The sequence below is a fragment of the Delphinus delphis genome, chromosome 3 (genome assembly GCF_949987515.2).
Source record: "Delphinus delphis chromosome 3, mDelDel1.2, whole genome shotgun sequence".
In the NCBI taxonomy this organism is placed as follows: domain Eukaryota; kingdom Metazoa; phylum Chordata; class Mammalia; order Artiodactyla; family Delphinidae; genus Delphinus; species Delphinus delphis.
The window spans coordinates 132,448,548-132,460,719 of record NC_082685.1 but is presented as its reverse complement, the minus strand read 5'-3'; the positions used below and the strand labels follow the sequence as shown (position 1 = coordinate 132,460,719).

The 12,172-nt window shown below is 37.4% G+C and overlaps 1 pseudogene; it reads right to left on the bottom strand.

Moving 5' to 3' along the window:
• The window catches only part of LOC132423585 (elongation factor 1-alpha 1 pseudogene), a 205,026-nt pseudogene extending 193,833 nt beyond the window's left edge, over positions 1-11,193 (bottom strand).
• Between the last annotated feature and the right edge of the window lie 979 nt (positions 11,194-12,172).

Sequence of the window (12,172 nt, the reverse complement as noted above, 5' to 3'; positions counted from 1 at the left end):
GATCTTCCATGAAGCTAGACTTTTACCAGTACATCAACAGACGTTTCTCAGTAAATAGATGACAGATATTACTTAAACCCTGCTTCTAGTAGAACTATAATAATAATTGTTTTAATAAGGATAGCTTACGTTTACTGAGCACTTACCAGATACCAAGCACTGTGAGAGGCACTTTACAGGATCCTCAAAACAACCTTATAATCTGGATGTCATTAATAACCACATAACACTAATAAGGAAATAGAGACCCTATAAGTAGTAGTACCAGCTGACAAAATCAAGCTAACTCCAGAGAACATGCTTTAAATCACTATGCAAAATTTTCAAGACAGTCATGGCCATGTTATTTAGTCTCTTAGAAACAGATAAAAGGGGAACTGGATTTCTGGACTTAAAATGTATTAAAATAAAATTGCAAGAATAATTCCTATTTGGGCATGAGCTATGCTCCATCTTGAAGATCCAAAACTGCAATACACTCTGATGTGATGAGCACAACTGCAAGCCTCCAAGACAGAACACACTGAGAACCATCATTGAGACATCTCAATTGAAGGCTCAGATCTTACATCATATGCTAAAGAGGCCACTACTGCCCTATAAATCATGTCTGAAGAAGTCTATCAGCTGCACATGTCCCACACAACCTGACACAATCCTGCACAAACTGATTTGTTTGCACATAGGAGTGAAATATAGCAAACAAAAGCACATACACCAAAAGTTAGGGTCATCAAATTAAAACACACTCTGTTGGGGACTGGTTCAAGATGGCTGACTAGAAGGACGTGCTCTCGATTCCTCTTGTGAGAACACCAGAATCACAGCTAACTGCTGAACAATCATCGACAGGAAGACACTGGAACTCACCAAAAAAGATACCCCACATCTAAAGACAAAGGAGAAGCCACAATGAGACGGTAGGAGGAGCGCAATCACAATAAAATCAAATCCAGGGCTTCCCTGGTGGCGCAGTGGTTGAGAGTCTGCCTGCCGATGCAGGGGACACGGGTTCGTGCCCCGGTCCAGGAAGATCCCACATGCCGCGGAGCGGCTAGGCCCGTGAGCCATGGCCACTGAGCCTGCGCGTCCGGAGCCTGTGCTCCACAACAGGAGAGGCCACAACAGTGAGAGGCCTGCATACCGCAAAAAAAAAAAAAAAAAAAAAAAAAATCAAATCCAATAACTGCTGGGTAGGTGACTCACAAACTAGAGAACACTTATACCACAGAAGTCCACCCACTGGACTGAAGGTTCTGAGCTCCATTTGCAAATGAATCAACGGACAAAGGAGTAATCTCCAAAATACATAAACAGCTCACACAGCTCAATATTAAAAAAAAAGAAACAACCCAATCCAAAAATGGGCAGAAGATCTAAATAGACATTTCTCCAAAGAAGACATACAGATGGCCAAGACGCATATGAAAAGCTGCTCAACATCACTAATTATTAGAGAAATGCAAATCAAAACTACAATGAGGTATCCCCTCACACCAGTTAGAATGGGCATCATCAGAAAATCTACAAACAACAAATGCTGGAGAGGGTGTGGAGAAAAGGGAACCCTCTTGCACTGTTGGTTGGAATGTAATTTGATACAGCCACTACAGAGAACAGTATGGAGGTTCCTTAAAAAACTAAAAATAGAATTACCATATGGCCCAGCAATCCCAGTACTGGGCATATACCCAGAGAAAACCATCATTCAAAAAGACACATGCGCCCCAGTGTTCACTGCCACACTATTCACAATAGCCAGGTCATGGAAGCAACCTAAATGCCCATTGACAGACGAATGGATAAAGAAGATGTAGTACATATATACAATGGAGTATTACTCAGCCATAAAAATGAACGAAATTGGGTCATTTGTAGAGACGTGGATGGATCTAGAGCCTGTCATACAGAGTAAAGTAAGTCAGAAAGAGTAAAACAAATATCTTATAGTAACATATATATGTGGAACCTAGAAAAATTGTACAGATGAACCGGTTTGCAGGGCAGACATGGAGACACAGATGTAGAGAACAAACGTATGGATACCAAGGGGGGAAAGTGGCGGGGGGTGGGGTGATGAATTGGGAGATTGGGATTAACATATATACACTAATGTGTATAAAATGCATAACTAATAAGAACCTGCTGTATAAAGAAATAAATAAAAGAAAATCTGGACAAAAAAAAAAATCTGTTAAAGAGAAAATAAATAAATAAATAAAATAAAATACACTCTGTCCTGAAAGTTTCTGAGTTTATGGTTCTAGCTATAACTAGCTTACAAATAACTTCTAAATTTCAGTCACTTGTTGGAGGAAAAAACATATACGTAAATAGCAACCAACAAGATATATTATAGTTTATGTTACAATTATAGCACCATTTATGAGGTGGTACATGTGAGGGCATCTATGCTTGTGTTTGAACACACATGTATGCATTTTCATAGGCTGTATTTATAATCATAATAACTCATGAACATGTTTTCTCAGATCTAGGACTAGGAAATGCAACCACTCCACTTACAGCCAAATCTGCAGCACAGATGTGACCCAAAAAGTGGGCAGATTAGTGTTAATTCTGTTGTCCTCTTAACATGCAAGACTGTTCCTTTTCTGCAAATAAAGTCAGAGTCCACAGTTCGTAGTCCTTGCCAAGGTTCTCTCAGTACAAACAGCTCCCAAACTAAGTTACACAAAATTCTGAACATCCCTGTTTACCTCCAATAAATGTCCTCCCAGGAGTCCATTGGTAACATGCATAAAGCAATATTCTGTTTCCTTTTCTCTTTTCCAAATAGTTTTGTATACATGAGTCCTATTGTGTTGCTGTTGTGATATTAACTCTGGAAACTGTGGATGGATGTTTGACCACCTTATAAAATAAACAAATTAAACTTTCTGCGGACTGTATCAAGAATCAGTAAGCTACTGTTCATTCCTAAGGGTAACTTTCAATATATTTAGATTGGACAAACTACTGGTCTCTAGGGTTCTGCCAAAGCATTCTACTTGGACTCCAGGCAAAAAAGTTGAGATAGCAGAGACTCTTCTGCCCTAATTTTCTGGCCCCTCTGGCGCCAATCTGGAGAGGTCTAAATGAACAGGCCTGAATTCTCAAAGGATCTACACCACTGCCATGTTTCCAATCCCTTTTTGTACATTTTTATATCATGGGTTGGCCTCATATAATAAAGAATTTAACCACTTCAAACCACTTCTCCATCTAGGTCCTACTAGATCTTTCATTTTTTTCACCAGCAGACATCCTCAAAAAGCAACTACTATTCTTTTACATGTAGCTGTCCAGAGAGTGGCATGGACATATATACACTACCAAACATAAAATAGATAGCTAGTGGGAAGCAGCCGCATAGCACAGGGAGATCAGCTCGGTGCTTCGTGACCACCTAGAGGGGTGGGATAGGGAGGGTGGATGGGAGATGCAAGAGGGAGGAGATATGGGAACATATGTATATGTATAACTGATTCACTTTGTTATAAAGCAGAAACTAACACACCATTGTAAAGCAATTATACTCCAATAAAGGTGTTTAAAAAAAATAAAAAATAAAAACTGAATACAAAAAAAAAAAAGCAACTACTAACTTCTCCAAGTGTTTTGACTACACTGAAAGATATTCATGAAGATTACAGGTTTATTTCACCAAACATACTCCTTGCTGTAATTTTCATATTGTTTTCACAAAACTGACTGACTATACATATTACAAAATCATGCTGATAGTGCTAAAATCAAAACTCTTTGAACAATAATGACCAACATACATCCTCGATTAATATCATGATTTAGGCAATAGCACCAAAATAATTACACAGGGCTTCATTCATTCATTAATTCAATCAACAAATATTTCTTAGATTATGTCTCATGTATTATGCAATATTCTAGAAATAAAAACAAATTACTGATTTTTGTCTTCTAAAGATATATAGAATAAAAAGTGATATGTAAATAAATAAATGCAGTGAAATGTTACAGGTGTTATGACTAATCTTCAGGATACAATGAGATCCCAAAGGAGAAAATAATCAGTCTCATCTTTAAGAGAGGAACGATATAAGTATAACTGAAAGTGAAAAACAAACACACAGTCACATCTCCTCTGATTAGGAACAGATTAAAAACTTGATATGGCCCAATTTAAGAAGAAACTATCACTTCAAAAGTTTTGCCAATTCTTTGTATAAGCAAAAGAGGATGTCAGAAGATAACCCTGTTACCCATTCATACTATTAACCTAATATCTTGTGCAAGGCAAGACACATAGTATATGGAATCCAAACTTTAGAAAAGGGGACTTGAATGTTCTCTTCATGATTACATAAAGTCCTACAGGCAGATAACATTGACTTGAGGAAAATCTTTCTCTGCTTCAATAGTGAATTAGAGTATACCATCTCTGAGAATTATGATTTGACCAAGGAAATGTGTGTGTGTGTGTGTGTGTGTGTGTGTGTGTGTGTGTGTGTGTGTGTGTGTGTGTGTGTGTGTGTGTGTGTGTTCTATCCCAAGTTGCCAGTAGGAAACAAGAAGAATTCAAGAAGAATTGGGGGAGGAAGACATATCTTTATCACACACTAGCAGAGAGGCCCTGAAGTGTGCCTGGATTGGGACACGGGATTGCCACATATGGTGATGCAGGCTGTGTAACACAAAACTCCAGGGCTTGCTTTTCATGATATGACATCTTTAAAGTGATGGAAGAAAACAAGTGTCAACGTAGAATTCTACATCCAGTGAAAATATTTTTCAAGAATGAAGGCAAAATAAAGATTGTTGGGACAAACAGAAGCTGAGAGAATTCATCACCAACAGAGCTGTACTACAGGAAGTTCTTCCAGCAGAAGGAAAATGATACCAGATGGAAATCTGGATTTACACAAAGGAATAAAGAGCACCAGGAATAGTAAATGTGAGAGTAAATATAAAGAAATTTTTTATCTTTTAAAAAAATAAAAGTTAAAGCAATAATGATAACAGTGTATTGTAGGTTTTATATATAGAATACCACAAAGGATGGGAGGTGAAAATGTAAGATGCTTGCACTAAACATGAAGTGGTATAATATTATTTGAAGGTAAACTGTGATAAGTTAAAAATGTGTACTATAAATTCTACTGCAACTGCCAAAAATATGAAACAAAGAGTTATTATCAATAAATCAATGGTAGAAAAATGTAATCATACAAAATAGTCAATTAAAGAAAGAAGGCAACTATAGTATAGCTGACTCACTTTGTTATAAAGCAGAAACTAACACACCACTGTAAAGCAATTATACTCCAATAAAGATGTTTAAAATTAAAAAGAAAGAAAGAAAAAAAGGGAAAAGGGAACGAAGGAGATACAGGATAAATAAAAAACGAATTACAAGGTGATAAATTTAAACCAAACTACAACAACCAGATTAAATGTAAATGGCCTAAACATTCCTATTAAAAGGCATAGATCATCAGATTGGGTCATAAAGGTAAAACCCAATGATATGCTGTTTCCACAAAACTCACTTTAAATAAAAGACTCAGATAGGTTAAAAAGAAAAGGATGGAAAAATATATACTATGCAAACAGAAATCATAAGAAAGCTGAAGTGGTTCTATTAATATCAGAGAAAGTAAACTTCAGAACAGGAAATATCAGGGATAAATAGGAACATTTAATAATGATAAAGGAGTCAAGAGGCCATATTAATCATAAATATATAAGCCTCTTAAAAACAGTGTTTGAAGATACGTGGAGCAAAAACCAATAGAACTTAAAAGAAGAAACAGACAATCCACAATTATAGTCAGAGGTTTCAACATACCTTTTCTCAATAATTGATAGAAAAAGTAGACAAAAAATCAGTAAGGATAAAAATGAGGGGAAGTAAAATATAAAATTCAAGAGTGTGAATTTGTCTCATAAAATAATTGAGGAAGACAGATAAGTTGAATGGGACAGTAACAGGTTTAGTTACCAGATGAAAGGCAATCCCTGGAGTTTTGCAGTACACAGCCTACAATGCCATATGTGACATACCTATTTCCCAGTCTAGGCCCACTTCAGGGTCTGTCTGGTAGTAGGTAATAAAGATATGTCCTCCTCGTTTTCTTCTTAAATCCTTTAGTTTCTCATTGGTAACTTTGAATACACACACACACACACACACACACACACACACACACAGGTTTCCTTGAGCAAACAGTAATTTTCAGAGATGGTGCAGTCTCTAACCAGGGCAAGCCATAGTACAGAACAACTCATAGCAGTGATTTCCCAAACTCTGGGTTTTAGTTTAGCATAACACCACAGAAGCCTCATCAAAAAGGCCCAAGGTGAACAGTGGATTTCTAATCACTGCTTGATACAAGGATAAAAGGCCTAGCCACCTTGCCTTGATTAGGGACAGTTTTAAAGAGCTGTTCAAATTCCAGAGCTCTATTTGGAGGCAGCTGTGCCCTCTGTAATAATGGCATCCTACTTCCTTCACTTTGTATTGTTCCTAAGAGCACTCCCCCAACAAACTTCCTACATACAAACCTCTATCTTATAATCTGTTTCACAGGGAACAAAACCTAAGATACAGGGAAATGATGGAGATATGAGAGAACAGCCAAGTCAGAGAGATCAAACACACAATGTTTGAGGAGTGAGTGAGAGAAAAAGGGACAGAAAATATATTGAAAGGGAAAGGCCAAAGAGAGAAAGAAGAAATAGTGTCAAGCAAAAGAGAATTATAAGAAGACTCTGATATCTGACTGTTCATTAGATAATTGGATACCAGTGTCAGAAATGGTTAAGCCTGGATTTGGGAGTTTCAGCACAGAGATGTGACAAGATACCATGAGAAGTTAAAGTCAGGAAAGAAGAATGTTAAAAAGAATGCATTGAACTCTAGTCAATGACATGCACTCTTAGAAGTGAAGTACACTGAAGCTTGCAACTTACTTTGAACTGGATGGATTGATGGATGGATGGAAGGATAGATAGATAAAGAAGATACAGTCAAACATTATTTTTAGAATTTAGAGGTTAGGTATATGGCTAGAACTATGCCCTGTATAGTTCTTTTAATTTTTCTGAATGATTGAAAATTTTATAAAAAATATTGGAGGCGGGAGGATACATTGACTTTGACGTTGGGGAAATTGATGCCCTTTCCAGAGAAGTGTTAGTGCAATGTGGAGATGTGTGTAGGAGACAGATTGCAGTAGGCTTAAGAATGAGCAGAATGCCAAAAAATGGAAACTGTAACTGTCAACACTTTTTTCCCAAGAAACTTGACTGCTAAGAGAAAGAGACAGATAGGACTGTAGATAGAGAAGGATGCAGGATTGAGAGAGGTGATTTTTGTTTGCTTTCTTGTTTTGTTTGTTTTATTTTGTTTTTAGATGAGAGACTTGCATATTTACAGTTTGTGGGGAAGGAGTCAGTTGAGCAGCAAGTTATACACTTTTGAAGGTAATTTTATCAGCCTTTCCTAATCCTTAAGTCAGAGCCTTTCTAAAGACAATACACTGCCAGTGACATTTATTATTAGGAAAAGGAACAGATTTAAATAATATAGAGAGGAGCAGTTCTGTGTTTAGCTCTAACAAATCTATAGTTCTGGGAAAAACCCCTAAGTTAGGTCTGGCTACAAAATCAGACCCAATAATGCCCACCCTCTAATTCATAGGTATGTTAAGAGAAGAAACATTTATTCCTAGACAGAACTTTATATAAATCTTGAGTGTTTCAATCTGGCAGGCTTGATGTGAAGCACCAGTTCCACAATATACAGTCATGTGATTTGAGGCAAGATATTCTCTAAGCTTCAGTTTTCTCAACTACTAAGTGGGAGCAATAATAATACCTCCTTCAAAGGGTTGTTATCAAGATTAAAAGACAGGATGTATGTAGAGCTATTTAACCAGCTCTGGCACATATGAAGTTCTCAGTAAACAGTGACAATTACAGAGAAGTTTCTAAACTCAGAGTTCCCATTGTCTGATGTGAAACCAGGAAGGGACTTTGTGAAGACACATGTGAATGGCTTGATAGAATACTTGGCACTGGAAAATGAGGTACCAAATTGAAAATTGCAGATACCCAGACACTATTCTTCTCCTCAGACATAATTAACTTGGGCTGGGTTGTGGCTTCTGCCAAGAAAAATGACTACAAGTTTCTCCCTGTCTGTTCATCCTGAAGGTGTCAACTAAAGCACAGCCTGCTCAGACTAGTTACCTGCCCAGACTAGTACCCAGAGGCTGAGATGGGACACCCTGAAGGCAAAAGTATCCTTCTAACCTCCTTCGGCCTCACAACTCTGATGAGGATCTTTGTTTCGAAGAATAATCGCGTTCTCTGAACACCCTGCTCCTCCAGGAATGTTACAGCTGACCAGATTCTTTCAAAGCAGCCTCTACTTCACAGACAGCTTATGTGAAGCCCCCAAATCAGACATGCTTTTACAGCCATGAAGTAGCAAGAAAAGACTTTTATTCCCCAAGACTCCCAGAATATGAACTCCAGATGAGATCAAAGGTAGCTCTTTGGGTGGGAATTGCAAATATGAGCCTGGTATCTTCAGCATTATGTTGTTAATACTCCAGGAGCAATGAAAAGCCACATGTAAAAACAAATACTCCCATTAAAATAAAAGACCCTAACGGGTTGCCCTCTTTCTATAGCCCACCGATGCCTTCTCCCAGCAACTTGCATGAGTCTTAGTGAAAACATGATTAGATGTGTCAATTTTAATTTGACCCTTAAGAGGGCAACAGACTGTTGCGCAATATTAATTGTGCGTTATTGTTCCTGGTGATTGGGGTGGCTGAAACTGCACCACCATACACACACACACGAATGGCTTCACAAAAGCCAGGATTTCAGGGGTTTTCCCTTTATAGTGAGAAAAGGGAGAAGAGACTAAGCTGGGTGAGAGAGATGTGAAATATAATTTACAGTCCTTGGCTTACAACAAAAAAGGCCCACTAGCTTGAAAAATACTGAAGTCTTCCCCAGTTCCTGGGGAGATTTTACACATATTTCTTCTGACTTAGGTCAAGGTATTAGAAAGACTTTCTGAAAGAGTAGAACTGATTAACTCAAGCTCTTACCCAGACTGATCCAGGACAAAGGATAATGATACAAAAGAACAGGTTGCGATGTTAAGTAAGGAGAGAGGGCAAGGCTTACGGTTTCATGGTACCAATAAGCTTAAGGCTTTTATTTTCATCTAAATCCTTGAATTTCTAAGTTTAGAAGTTCACCAGCTTGCTGGTCCTGGCCAAAGGGAATGTGATGAATTTGTTAACATTTCCCCAATTCTGCAAAATCAGACAAGTTTTTTCTCTTTATGGTAACATTTTACTTTCAAACTTACAAAAGAAGTTGCAAGCGAAATTGCTTTATCAGTTACTATCCTATGTGTGTATATTATTCTTTATGAACAGTTTAACAATAAGTTGCCCCTTTCCTCCTAAATACTTCCATCTATACTTCCTAAGAACAAAAGCATTCTCTGACATAACCATAGTATGATAACTAAAATCAGAATTTAGTTATCATTTTATTTTCTAATCCAGAGTCAAAATTCCAGTTTTGCCATTTGTCCCAGTGACATTCTTTACACAATTTTTTTCAGTCCAGAATTCAATCTAAGACCATTCCTTGCATTTAGTTATCATGTCTCTTTAGTCTTATCAGAATTATCTTTAATTAGGGTATACCTCCTTTTCAACTGGGAATCTGACATGTCCCAGTGTAAGAAAAAAGTTTTCCAGATGAGACTTGATATTGCCAAGCCTTGGTGTCTATAGCTAGAATTTGTGTTCGATGGCTAGAGACTCCTGGCTGCTCTCAAAAGCCAGAATTATTACCCTCTCTAGTTGCTCATTGAATGAACCTCTCCTTCCTTCAAGTCATCCAACAACCATTTGTCTTAATCAGTCACAGTCTGTTACAGTCACAAAAGTGCTGACCCATAAAAAACAATCTACTCAAAAATCAGATTGTTTTCCTTTCAAAAACCATCAACACGCTTATTATGTAAAACAACATATCTGCTTATTTGGCCAGAAAGGAAAGTAGAATAGAACAAAGACATGATTACAATTCTAACACTAAAATATCATGAAATAAAATGTTTGTTTCTGAATAAAATTAAAGTCACTCCCAGCTTCCCACAGCCCATGTATCTCTTTGGATGAGTTAAACAGCTAAACGGACAAGTTCAACATTTGATTCTTCATTAAAATACTTGGAAACACATACTCTTCCCATTAAATAAAAATGTGTATGTAAGGTTCTATTTCCTGAGCTCTTCCCAATGACTCATAAATTCATATCATAGCGTTTAGAAAACAATTAAGAAGAAATTGTTAATAGTAATCATAAATGTAACATATTATAATTCTATAGGTAAACCATTAGTTTAGGGAATTTTTTTAAACCAGAAACTAAATGGTATACCATAAGATCACAGAATATAGAACTGGCAGAGATTATAAGGTGTCAAAGACCCCAATGTCCTCATTTACAAATAATGACCATGAAACTCACAAAGGTTAGGAGACTTGCTCGAGGACACACAGCTAACTAATGGAAGAACCAAGACAAAAACATAAATCTTCTAACAGACAACATCGGACCCTGGCCACTGTGGGATGCTGTAGAAGACAGGTATGGTCCATTAAAACTAGGTGAAAAACAAGTTTTTGAAGATTAAATCCTATTTTGGATCCACTAGAAAACATCCCAAGTAAAATGAAAAGCAGAAAATACTCTTTTATTCAGAGAAGGTAACTTATACAGTGACTTTTCTGATTTATTTTTTTATAAAGTTTATATTTTCAGGTCATATAGTTCTACAAAGGTGAAATCTTAAATCTTTAGAGCACTTTACCCTAGTTCTCAGAACACTTAATAGTTTAGAAAACCTTAAAAGGGATCACCAGCAGTTCTTTAATTAGCCACTACCTTAAAACACTGTTTGACTACAACAAGGCAGGCCAGGAAATTCTCTAAAGGCTTTAGAAAGACAGAACAACCTTTGGAACTACACCCAACCACTAAACACAGGAGTTTAGAAGACAAAATGCAAGGGCCAGACAGGCAGTTACCTAAACATTCACTTTCAGAGAGTGTCCCCTGTGTCAAACCTCTTCATCTCTGTCTTCCGTAACTGAACTGATGTTTTCCTTGACATCCTTGGGTCTCTCACTGCAGTTGGAACTTGGTACCAGAGCTATCAATAGGCCCCTCATAAATTAATCTGTGGAATAAAATGAGAGCAAGCAGTGTACAGATGAGGACAGATACTGGAAAGAATAAAATTTCATATATCCACACCCTTGGTTGTGAAGCCAAGCCAAAAACTATGGTCTTTCAACCCATCTATTTCCCCAACCTCCTGTTACGAGTCATGCTGCTTGGGTTCCGAAGCCAGGCAGACACAGGTAAGATTCAAGGCCTAACACTGCCTCTTGATAACTGTGTGATCTTAGAAAATTATTTAACATCTCTCAGGCTTAGTTTTTGTGGTAAAATGGCAGTGAAAATATCTATCCTACAGAGGTGTAATGAGGAATAAATTTCCTGCTGTTAGGAGATACTTAACAAATGTAGCTTCATGAAGCCTGGACTCTATAACAGGCTTTTCCTAAGGTTTATCAGAGACCAGGGAAAGGAGTAAAAGAGCTCATACAACATCATGTAATGAGTCAAAATGATAGATGGGATTGTCACTCTGCTACATGCAGCATTTAACTCTCCCCTTGTACTGAAAATGAGACTTCCCACTTTCCATTCTAGAAAAATCCTCTTCGATGATTATGTCATTAGACTTCTGTTTCTGAAGGGAAAATTATAAACTCTCTGAAAAAGCTAATTCTCACTCCATAAGTCACAACCTTAATAAGGTGTTAACAAGTTCAATTAAAATACTGAGTAAGATTTACATCTGGGGGGCAGCTAGAGTCGTGGAGGAGAGGACTAAACATCTTCTTAGCATTCTTTACTCCATAAAGCATTTATCATCCCTGAGGTTCAACGACCCCAGAAGTAATCTGCACACACTGGGTTTCCATAAGCACCTTATACTGCCTACAGGGCCCACTGGCTCTAAGCCAACTGGGAAAACTTCAAGTTACTACAGAGATTGGCAAATACTGGGAACTTG